At 34.2% G+C, this 11,274-nt stretch overlaps 1 long non-coding RNA gene across 2 annotated transcripts in view; it reads left to right on the top strand.

Annotated features, from left to right (window-relative positions):
• The window catches only part of LOC111087529, a 10,114-nt gene extending 2,944 nt beyond the window's left edge, over nt 1-7,170 (top strand). Inside the window, exons 1-3 of one of the 2 annotated variants that reach the window (XR_002612201.1) lie at nt 1,343-1,353; nt 4,670-4,671; nt 5,965-7,170. This is a non-coding gene — a long non-coding RNA (uncharacterized LOC111087529). Of the gene's footprint in view, nt 1-1,342; nt 1,354-4,669; nt 4,672-5,964 lie in introns of those variants that run through there. The other variant, XR_002612202.1, reaches the window with a different exon arrangement.
• Nucleotides 7,171-11,274: the final 4,104 nt, after the last annotated feature.

An 11,274-nucleotide genomic window follows, 5' to 3' on the forward strand; every position in this document is an offset into this window, starting at 1 on the left:
CCCTCTAGTCTTACACTGCTAAATTAGGGACGGCTAGCGCAGATAGCCCTCGTGTAGCTTTGCGCGAAATTCCAAAACAAACAAACAAACAAACATGATTTCCATTAAAGCTCAGTCTTTAGCATCGTTAGCCCATATTACCTTGTCCAGTTCGTTCATACAATTATTTATGAACTTGACCAAGCTAAACATTTGGTTTCTGGTTCCACCTTTGCCATTGTAAACGATCAACTTATTCGTAATCACCTTTCACCAGTTCTGTAGCTATTCAAACTCCTTGAATATATCCTTCATTTCAGTTTGTGTTTTACTGAGAATTTTGCAGGTCGATATTCATGGTGGCATCATTTTTCATCAGGATGTTTTTCTTCGAGGTTCCTACATCACAGTAAGTAGACTTCAAACTTAGTTGCAGAGAACCGCAATATAATTTGATCAATACACTGTTGATTGTTTGTTTTCGTGAATTTCGTCCCTAATTTAGATGTTATAGACTAGGGGGAAGGCAGCTAGTCAACACCACCCACCGCCAACTCTTGGGCTACTCTTTAACAACTAAACGTGGGATTGACCGTACATTATAACGCCCCCACGGTTGAAAGGGCGAGCATGTTCGGTAACGGAATTGGAACCCGCAACTCGCAGAGTGCAAACCCTAACCAGCACGCCATTTTATGCCCATATATAACTGGCTTTTCAATATGTAAAGCAGTAACCACTGTTCGTTTTTCTGTAGTTAATCGTAAGTTATTCTTTTCATGTGCTTCACGTTCATACTTACAAAAGCTTTAGATAATGTTGGCAATTTAACAGCGATTAACTCAATTAAAACTAGATGGTGATTTAAAACAGATGTGAAATTTGGAAAAATGTATCTTTGTCAAAACGTGTATCTGAAGATCACTCCAGGAACACTTACAAGGGCGTCTGGTAGTTGTGTCGTCATAATATCTATGAAGTAATTATTAAAGATATAACAGAGAAATGTCGTTAATGCATGGTTTGCCAACTATGGTTTCTATTCATTCAGGTTATTACAACAAAATCAGATTTTCTTTTTTTTTTCTTCTCTCTCTCTCATGTTAGACTTTTAATTCCTGAGAGTATTGTATGTGACACATACACAATAATCACCTTTTAATCAGTAAACCTATCTTAAGCTTAAGGACAGTACGTGGGACAAGACAACTGTAGAATATACAAATTATCACCAATACAACAAAATTAAAGAATCTTTAAACAAAACTAAATATATGTTGATATGACAGTATGAGCTCTTAATCAACAGTTCTACATACTTGACGTACAAGGACTTGCAACTGTTCGCTGTAAGCATCGGTAAAATTTGTTCACGTCTGAACAGCGCCGTAGGAACGACACCGGCAATATGGTGGGATTTAACTGTCACTCTTTTAACACCTGCGGCCCTAAATTGCGGAGCGTGGTTTTGCAACAACTGGATTCTACTAGACTATGATAGTTTTCTATTTTCTTAAATTTTTTTCTCGTTACAAGGGGTTTAACCACATATGAAATAATCATGTTTATTTCAAAGTAGCTAAAATAAATAAGAAAAAAAAATCGTGTGAAACGGTATGGTATCTGCTCATGTATCTTTTACCGCTTTCGCGGTTTTTTTTATAGGATTTAAAACAGACGTGAGATTTGGACAAAATGTATCTTTGTCAAAACATGCATCATAGGATCAAGATCACTCCAGGAACACTTACTTTTCTTCATTTTTTCATGGACTGATTATCCACAAAATATATAGACACACAATAAATACATTTTAATTTGTAAAACCTCAAAAACTAGTACGTGCTGCCTGAGTAAGTAGCAGTTACTACAATTCTGCCTTTCTGTGAATACTATGTATTCTATTTCACCTACCTGTAAGTGGTGGAAGCTGAAATACCTACAATTATCTGAATACCGCTTCAGAAAGATATTCGACACTGCTTTACCTCTCATTGTCATAACTTCTTACCAAAGCCTAGTAGTTACTCCGTTTTACCTAATAGTAGCTCTGTATAACTTATCACTACCCATTAAATATTCAGAAAGCAGCGCAGAAAAGTGCTTATAATCCCTTCTATGCTTAAATTGTCGGTCGGTGGAACATTGCAAACTATTTTAATCCTCCCAAAAATGACACACACTTGCCGGGTTGTTCTGTTAAGTACGCTACTGTCGCTAAGAGATAACCTTGGTTTCCGGATGTAAGAAGAACATTTAATTAGGCGCTTAGTTCCCCCCCCCCTTAAAAAAAATATAAACGTAAGTTCAGTTTGAGAATACATCTTCTACACAGCCATAAAATCGCGCATTTTCTTGTGCTGTGCATAATTTTACTTTCTTGAAATGCTAATGTGTCTGGAAGTTGCGTACAAATCAAGATCGTAAATTATGTTGTGTCATACGCTTGTCTTCTCAAAAAAGTCGTAACCCTAGTAACATAAGACCCGAACGTCCTTGTTGACTACAGAAAGAATAATATATGTACATCAACGGAGGAGCCTAGTTTCTGAAATCTTAAAATAAAATAAAACTTGTAGAGGTCCGCAAAACATTTGGGGTCAAACTAGCGTCTTCATTGCAACAGTGCTTCTTTCAGTACAATATTTCTATAATAATACAAAATAATTCTAATCGCAGATATCTAAATACAAGTCCGCTTGGCTTAGGCCTAACATTAGTTAAGCCTTTATTAAGCACGGCCTATATTCGATAAAGAGATAAATTAACACTAACTTGTGTACGTTTTTTGCATTAGTTTGGTTAGGGGTAAACTTTAACGTACTTAATACTATCAATAAATAAACTTGTAATGTTATTCAACTACCTAATGTTAGACCTTTTTAAAAACTTTAAGCTTTTAAATATTTTGTTGTACAAAATGTCTACTAAACAATATTTACATCCGCCTTTTTATTTCCGTTGAAATAAAGTACGCCCATATGCGCATTTAAATAGTACGATGCGCGCGCATTTTCAGGACGGGCAAAGGCTGAATATTATTATAATAGATGTTTACACACTCATAGCGGGAGTTTTTTTTTTCTCACTCAATCGCTAATCTTTATTTTCTCCTCCACATTTTTATTTCTATGTCGTTTGGAGCCATTATAGCTATCAAAAAGCACATAGAATCACAAAAAGTAAAGAAATGAAAAATAGAAAACCCTAAACCCGGGCGCTTATGGAAAGATGGGCCTTCCTTCTTCCCAAAAGGCTTGTGTTTAGGGTTCTCTTCTTCAATTCAAGAATCTAGGCAATAAAATAAAAAGGCGAAAAACTCCTCTGATATTAAAAGGATTTAGTGCCATTGAACTTGATACGTAGTTCTTAGTTAGAGACTCACCTTGAACTTCTTCGTTAAGCCTAAAACTAACGATACCGACTTGTTTCTGTATCGTTCACTACCGGTAGGGTCTACATGTTGCATTATATTAGTCGAGTTTATGTGTTATATAACACTCACGGTAACGAATCGACCCCGAAATATTTGATGAAATCGCTCATTTTCTATAAGTAACATACACAGGGTACTCGAGAAATGATTAGTGCCGGTAAACATCAAAGATATAGATGGACCCACAAGCAATTTGGAGCATAAATTGTTTATAAAAGCGTGTTTAAAAAGCTAGTGGGGTCGGTAATTCAAGGGTTAAAACAGGATGTTTGACACTTTTTACTTACTAGAGTCTCACGTTTTTTAATTATTTCGTAATGAGAGGTAATAGAGACCACGTGAAAAATATTATTACTCAGTTCAGTCCCCCTACGCTGCCCGGTAACTGTGGGTAATCGACCTAGCCGAACTGGTTGTTACCCAGTGGGTTACTTTATGTGAATCGACACCTTTCTCAGCTTAGTATCTATAGTATTAAGGTTCACTACTTAGCATTAATTCAAATAAATTGAGTATTACGAAATGCATTAGATGGACATTTTCGTGAGGAATTTGCTTGCGATGCGAAACTTAAGAGCGCAAAAATAAGACATACTTTATTGCTTTTGGTAGACTTGAACTCTGTATTCCAAAAAAAACTGTTTCAAGTTGCTATAACAATAAAGTTAAAACGGTTTACGTGTTTAGAAATCCTTTAATCTTCTTCGGGGTCGCCCCCAGGTGACTTGTACATTGGTCATAAATACACAAAGTTGAAGACGTGCAAGGAAAAAGAATTAATCGTAATATACGTGATTTTCATCTAAAGCAAACATATTTTTTATTATCCAAAAAGGAATCATCCGGTTGGATAGCGAGAAGTTTACAATGCTAACAATCTGGGTTCGATTCTCCGCGGTAGATAGAACCAAGATAGTCCACTTTGTATAGTTTTGTGCTAATATAACAACAGAATTAAAAGAAAGGCAAGAAATATATATATATTGAAACAGGATTACACCCATACGAGTTAACTTTTCTTCGAATCCCCATCATCCCCAATACGTCATTATAACTTTATCTACCAATTTAATTATAATAATTCTTCTGGGTCCTGGTGTTGAATTCTCAAAACTGTTATTATTATTTAAATTGTCAGTTTTATTGACATCAATGTGCTCCTGAAGCATTTAGATAATCCTAAGTACTGGTCATCATGTTTTGAATGTCAGCTTGACAACGTAGAAGTTTGTCTTTAGTGTCTTCAGGATACAGTTGTCTATTTTTTTTAATAAATAAAATACATCCTAGGGATCCACTTCTCCGACCTAGAGAGAGAGAGAGAAGTGGATATGGGATTTCATGTGCTTTCCTTATGAAATGTCAAACAAAGAATTCTATAACCAAATTAATTGTAAATGGATCAGGAATTTTATTTCTAGCCTAGTAAATGATGCGATTATTAATATTGAAGTTATTTTACATTCCGGAGAAGCAGGTAAGGAGCAAACTGGAAGAATATAAGAATGGTCGGGTATATTTTCACTTTTTTATAGTAATGAAACAAAAATTGCTGTTATCTAGGCAAAAGAAAACTTTGTGATTGAAAATATATTTTTTTAACCCTGAAACCGAGAGTCGATCATATAGAAATTGCCAAGTTTAAATGGCAACTTTGAACAAGCACTTATATAAAGCTTTGCATAAGTGTGGGGTTCGAACTCTTGCTTCGAAAAACGCAATAAAACTTCTAACATGTTTTGGTGTTGATGAATAAAGCCTTTCCAAAAGAAGGCTACTTAGAGCCATTCCATTTTGATTTGCAGTTTAAGAATGGTTTTCAACACGTTCGTGCCATCTGGAACACACTGTAGACTTTATAGAAACAACAATAAATGTTATTCAGCTGTATCTTGTGGTTTTTAGTTGGTTGAGGTCTCATCAATCATATCTAAACCTGTCATTCACTGAATGACCTAATAAGACAATGAAAGTAGTTACGTTCACAAGAACGAAGTATCTTATTCGTACCATTCCTTCTACATCGTTCTTTGTCCTCTTTTGATTGGATTATAACGTATTTTGGATAATCTTTTTTCCTGATCGCTTTAACTTCAACAGCAACCCCATCGTGGCTGCATCCCCAACATTTCATGCAAAGATCGCATCTTTCACTTTCAACTGAGACTAGGACAAACACGACTTTTGAACATTCTCCTAGTGTGTGTGTTGACTAGTTTAGCATGAAAACAAATCTTCTACACGTAAATTATTTTACAAAAGGCAAAGGACTTTTACACCAAAATCTTGAAACAAACCGGGGGGAAGAGAACTAATTTTTAAGTGAGATTTCTCTGCAAAGGGTGAACCGATGAGCTCTAATACAGAATCATCGTTATGTTGTAGTGCTTTTTTATTGTTTGCTGATTATTGTGATTACCAGAACAGCCATTAATTTCTGTGTGATCGATTCCCGATTTTAGGGTAAAAAAAACAACAACAAAACAAATTATTTATCATTACTAATATGTTTAGTATTTCCTTACTTATAATATATTACTTTTTTCTAGAATTTGATAAATGGATTGCCTAAAGTGGACAGCGCATGACCTAATATGAAAATATAGAAGTTTAGCTCCATCACCAGAAGCACGAAGAGTACAGAGACATCTATATTTTTGTTGTTGTTTGTGTGTGCAGTTTCACATCAAGTTAGAATATTCTTGAATGCTTTATAAAATATATATCCCTCTCTTGAATCATTGTAATATTGTTTAAATATGCGTTGAAAAGAATAGGAAACCATATATTTTGTAACAAACGTATTTTTAAGCTTTCAATAATTTTTATTTTAAAGTAACAGCACAGATACAAATTTGATGTAAACAATATTGAAACTAAGCCTGATTATCATCTTTTTAGCTTCTGTTGCCCATTACCTCGTCTCTGTTAGTAAATATGCTCATTATTTGCCATTACTGCCAAGATAAGTAAAGCACAATTCTTTACACACAGTTCTTTTTATCATTTTCTGCCTCAGTGTTTTTTACGAGGACGTAAAATACATCTTTTATGAAACATACATCATCAACTATTCTTTACCTATAAACTCCTGCTCAATTGATCCCAATCTTTTTGAGTGAAATACCCGTAAATTGGCCCTCGTTCATCCTAGTACCACGTCCCTGTAGTACTAGTAAGCCTAATGAAACTACCATATTGCCACGCTATGTTAACCCAAATTTTTTATCTTTGTTCCTACGTTTTACTGTTATTATGAACCTCTTTGACTAAATATAATATTCATATAACAAAAACATCACAATCAAAAGGCGTCGCATCCAAACCAGTGATCTCGAGTGAACCAATCAGAGACTGGCATTGTTGCCAACTTATCTACTTACAGTATTTTATTTTAATTCAATTGTTTAACTATATTTTAATTTTTTTCTATTGGTATTAATATAATTATTAAACATCGTTCATTGAAATCACTTTATATTCTCTGTTTAACGTTTCACACGAGTCCAGTATTTCTGGTTTCCTCAAATCATTTTAGCTTTAAGTCCTCAGCGCCACCTTTCTGCTGTTACTAATACATCTCAATCGATAAAGTTTAGCGTATGGTACCTTGGACATAGTTTTTTCTTTTCGTTTTACGTTTAATTCTTTAATTTTTTGGCAGGTACAATAAAATACATCATTTTGTCATTAGTGTCTATAAGCTTTAATCTGAAAATTGTATTATACGGTTAAAAATAAAAGTTTGCGTGAGACAGCGGTTGTTTACATTCTCTATGTAACATTTTATCATGTACGTTTTTGTTCTCCCATTTTCAAAGTCGTGCGTTGCTGACCCACCTTTAATTTTTATTACTTTCTTGTTTGATTTTTTAAAGTTGTTCACTATTTCCATCATAGATATAGCTGACCCTAATTGGACTAGTGTATGACTTTATAATAAGACCGTAGATTGCATTTTGAAAGGAAAAGTATTTTATGCTAATAATAACTCACTAGTAATTTAACTATGTTGATTTCTTCAAACACTAATCTGAGAAACTTGTACTATTTCGGCTGTCTTTCCTGCATGGCAGAACTTACCCCTTCGTGTGACACGTATGGTCTCGTCTGTTATACACACACAGACACCATTCAACAGAATAAATACCATTTTAGCAGTCTTTGTCAATACATCAGTAATTTATGTTATACGTTACCTTACAGAAAGCGATTCGGGACGTTTGGTACTCATACAAAACTTCTGTTATTCGATCTTTCCTACTGACCGTATTAAATATTGACAGTTACTTAGAAGGAATTCAAACCTTTCTGCTCTACAAATTCAAATGCTGTAGCTTAAGTATCGTAATCCTAACAACAAAGCCCAGCTCTAATCCAATGCCAGGACACTTTGAAAAAGGTGCATGCTGGTATGACGGTTCCATTTGTCAAAATGTTAAATAACGCGTTAAAGCCAGTTATGACAGAGAAGAGCGCCACCATCTGGTGATTTTTTATTCATTTATTTACCGTTCGTAATAGACTGATGACTGGGTATTAAACTATTGAGCTACCCTCAGTTGGCTATTAAAACTGATATTTCAAAACAATCACGATTTCAGCTAGGCCTAAAGAGAGAGACAATATCTCACTGTATTTACAAGGGATCTCTAGCACAGGTTATCGACGATGTTTATCCAGTTACTTGTTGATAATATTGACAGGCCTACTTCTACAGTCTAACGTAGTTATTCGAAGCTTCCGTTCTAAATTTGTCGCACAGAAAACATTGAGAGCAAGATTATTAATGTTTATGTTAATTATGCTCTACATATGTAATACATATATATACTTGTTCGTTTTGAATTGCGCGTTAAGCTACACGAGGACTATCTGCGCTAGCCGTCCTTAATTTAGCAGTGATAGTTAAATGGAAAGCAGCCATTCAATATCACCCACCGCCAACTCTTGGGCTACTCTTTTACCAACGAATAGTGGGTTTAAGGGTAACATCATAACGCCCCTGCGGCTGAAAGGGTGAAACGAGCGCCATAATCTTAAGTCACAGATCTACATCAGACAGTTACCGTTTGTTTTTGTTTCGACGCGAAACCACAATTGACTCCCTGCGCTCTGTCCAATGTGGAGAATCGAACGCCAGATTTAAGTGTTGTAAGTCCGTGAACTTACCGCTGACCTATTGGGACTACCCGGGAGACAGCAGTTACCAATTACATACCGGTAAGAGAGCAAAATAAAATATTAAACAAGTTTAAGTTACCCTTACTGGATATTAAATATTCACTTTGAACGACGATAACATACTGTGATTTTTTTTGGAAATTCATTAAAATAACTTAGATTTAGCTACATCGTCTTTCAAATCACTAGTGCGATCTTTATCAAGTACAACTCTACAATTGAAATGCTTTGCTAAATATAATGTTATGAAAAAGTAACACAGGCCTGCGATGGTTTTATTGTCTTGAAATTTTTACATGTTCTACAGTAATTTCTGTACGCAGACTCCGAAAATGATAATTTTTCTCCATTACGTACAGATTTTTCACAAAACGTCATAACGCAATACATCAAAGACCAGAACACGTAGTTTGAGACTAAAATACGTGGATTTCACACACAAAAATCAGGATGAATGAGGATGCAGATTCGTTTGACATCGGTGTTCTTCCCTTTTCTTCAGTTTGTTTGTATTTTTGTTAACAAACATCATAATTATAAATATGTTCATTGTGATAAACGAAATAATAATTTAATCAAAGTAAAGTCTTTTTCCTGAATTATGGAAAATCCGTTATTAAAACCTAAACAACTTTTATGAAGTTCAAATTCGCAGGCCTGTATAATTATCTATAACTGCAAGCTGTAGTTCAAAACTGGCAGACTTTGCATATATTTGCACATATAAAGAAAAAACCAAAACGGTTTTATTTGTTCAGTATAAGGCCTATAGCCGAAACTTTGTTGTTTTTTTGGGGGGTGGGTGGGGAGATGGCCTTCATCGTATGATTTTTACTTTGTTTTTCATTTCATTTAAAATGTGTCTAAGAATCCTCGTAAGGGCACCCTACCTTATAACAAAACCTAAAGTACAACATTGTTGGCCAAAGTACAAGTAGAACAGTAATCAAAGAATATTATTGTTACTATTTTACAACAACGCTACTTAATATGGGAATAATGTTATTGTTATGCTTCAGCACTTAACGCCAACAAAAGAAAAATAAACAAGCGTGTTCAGTCTGTATAGAGCACGTGCACAAACGGGGTTTGCCGTTGTAACGCAAGATGATATCGTTGGTCGAGGTTAAGTGTTAAATTAACTAGCCAAATTTGGTTCGTTGACAATATTTCATATCAAAACAGGATATTTTTACAAGCCTTTTAAGTCTAGACTTGAAAAAACTGGGTAATTTATCCTGATGTTTTTAGATGTAAAAGTGAGATTAGAAGAATAACATTAACCAAATAGATATACAGAAATTGGCTTAAGAAAACTATAATTAGTTGGATAAATAAAACAAGCTGCCAATTTATACATAAGTGTATACAGGAAATACAACAAAAAAACAATCTAATTATAATTATGAAAAAATTCTTGTTTTTTAACCTTGATGCAATTAATTTTCTAATTATTATAATATATATATTAAACGTATTTTTTTTTTTTTTGTATTTATTATTTGGCTGCCACTAGAAGATTTAACAACAACAATTAATAAAGTTCCTGATCTCTATCCCGAGTGCTGGGTTATTTCTGCCAATTGATAAGTTTGTTCTTCTATATTTGTCTGATAATTCCTTTGGATACTAATATTTTAGGTAACTTCTGACAGAGGCCTCTCTTGTGACGTCATAATCCGTGATGGAGGGCTTTTAATGCGTAAATTACCGTCTATCTTAAATAGTTAAAATGATCTTTTTTGAATGCTTTATAGTGTATTTTATATTGGCAGGTGAAAATGTTTTTGTTTTATTTTCAAATGAACTAAAATTGATCACTTTCTGCTACTTTTCAGTGAATGCTTCTTCTTCAGGAGGTGCATTCATTGAAACCTTCTATGAAACACTTACGAAGACTCCAACTTCATTAAAGCTTTACACTTGATTGAGCCATGATTTTTATTTTTTAATTAAAAGATTTACATAGAACTAGATGGTTACCTTTCATTTTACAGCTGCCTTTATTCTAAACATAAACAATCCTGTGTGTGACGCGGGATCCAACGTTATTATTTTATAATGAATGCTGTGTTGTTGGAATTTTTTAGCCATGTTTGAAATTATTTGAACGTTATGTTAATTTCTGTTGTGTGCCATAGTCTGTATATTACGTTTGTAATAATTAAACAAAAATTACAGAATTCTTTGTCAATAGATTCGCCAGGCGGAAACCGACGTTTAATTAATAACGGAAGAACAACAGCAACAGCTGTAAGCATTCTTAATCAAACGTTTTTGAATCAATAAATTCTATCATTAGTTCAAATACGTAAATTGAAGATGACACGCAAATTACGCTGAAGCACGTTTTTTTTTCATAAAACTCAAAAATAAAGTACTCAAATGTAATTTAACGAATTTATAGTTTATTTTCGGATATTCGCGCAAAGCTACTCAACAGTTATTTCCTTTGACCAACCCTAATTTTGAATTGATAAATTAAAAGGAAGGCAGCTAGTCAATAACACCCACCGCCAACTTTTTAGTTATTATTATTATTAGCAGTAATGGGACGCGAACATTGGACCGCAGATCTCTAGCACACTAACCAACGCTCGGCCCTAAGGCTTTAAGAATCAAGTAATTTGGGTTTTTATTGTAAGACTAAGTAAGTTTAGTGTTCACCCAGTATC

The sequence above is a fragment of the Limulus polyphemus genome, unplaced genomic scaffold (assembly GCF_000517525.1).
Source record: "Limulus polyphemus unplaced genomic scaffold, Limulus_polyphemus-2.1.2 Scaffold2260, whole genome shotgun sequence".
Lineage (NCBI taxonomy): Eukaryota > Metazoa > Arthropoda > Merostomata > Xiphosura > Limulidae > Limulus > Limulus polyphemus.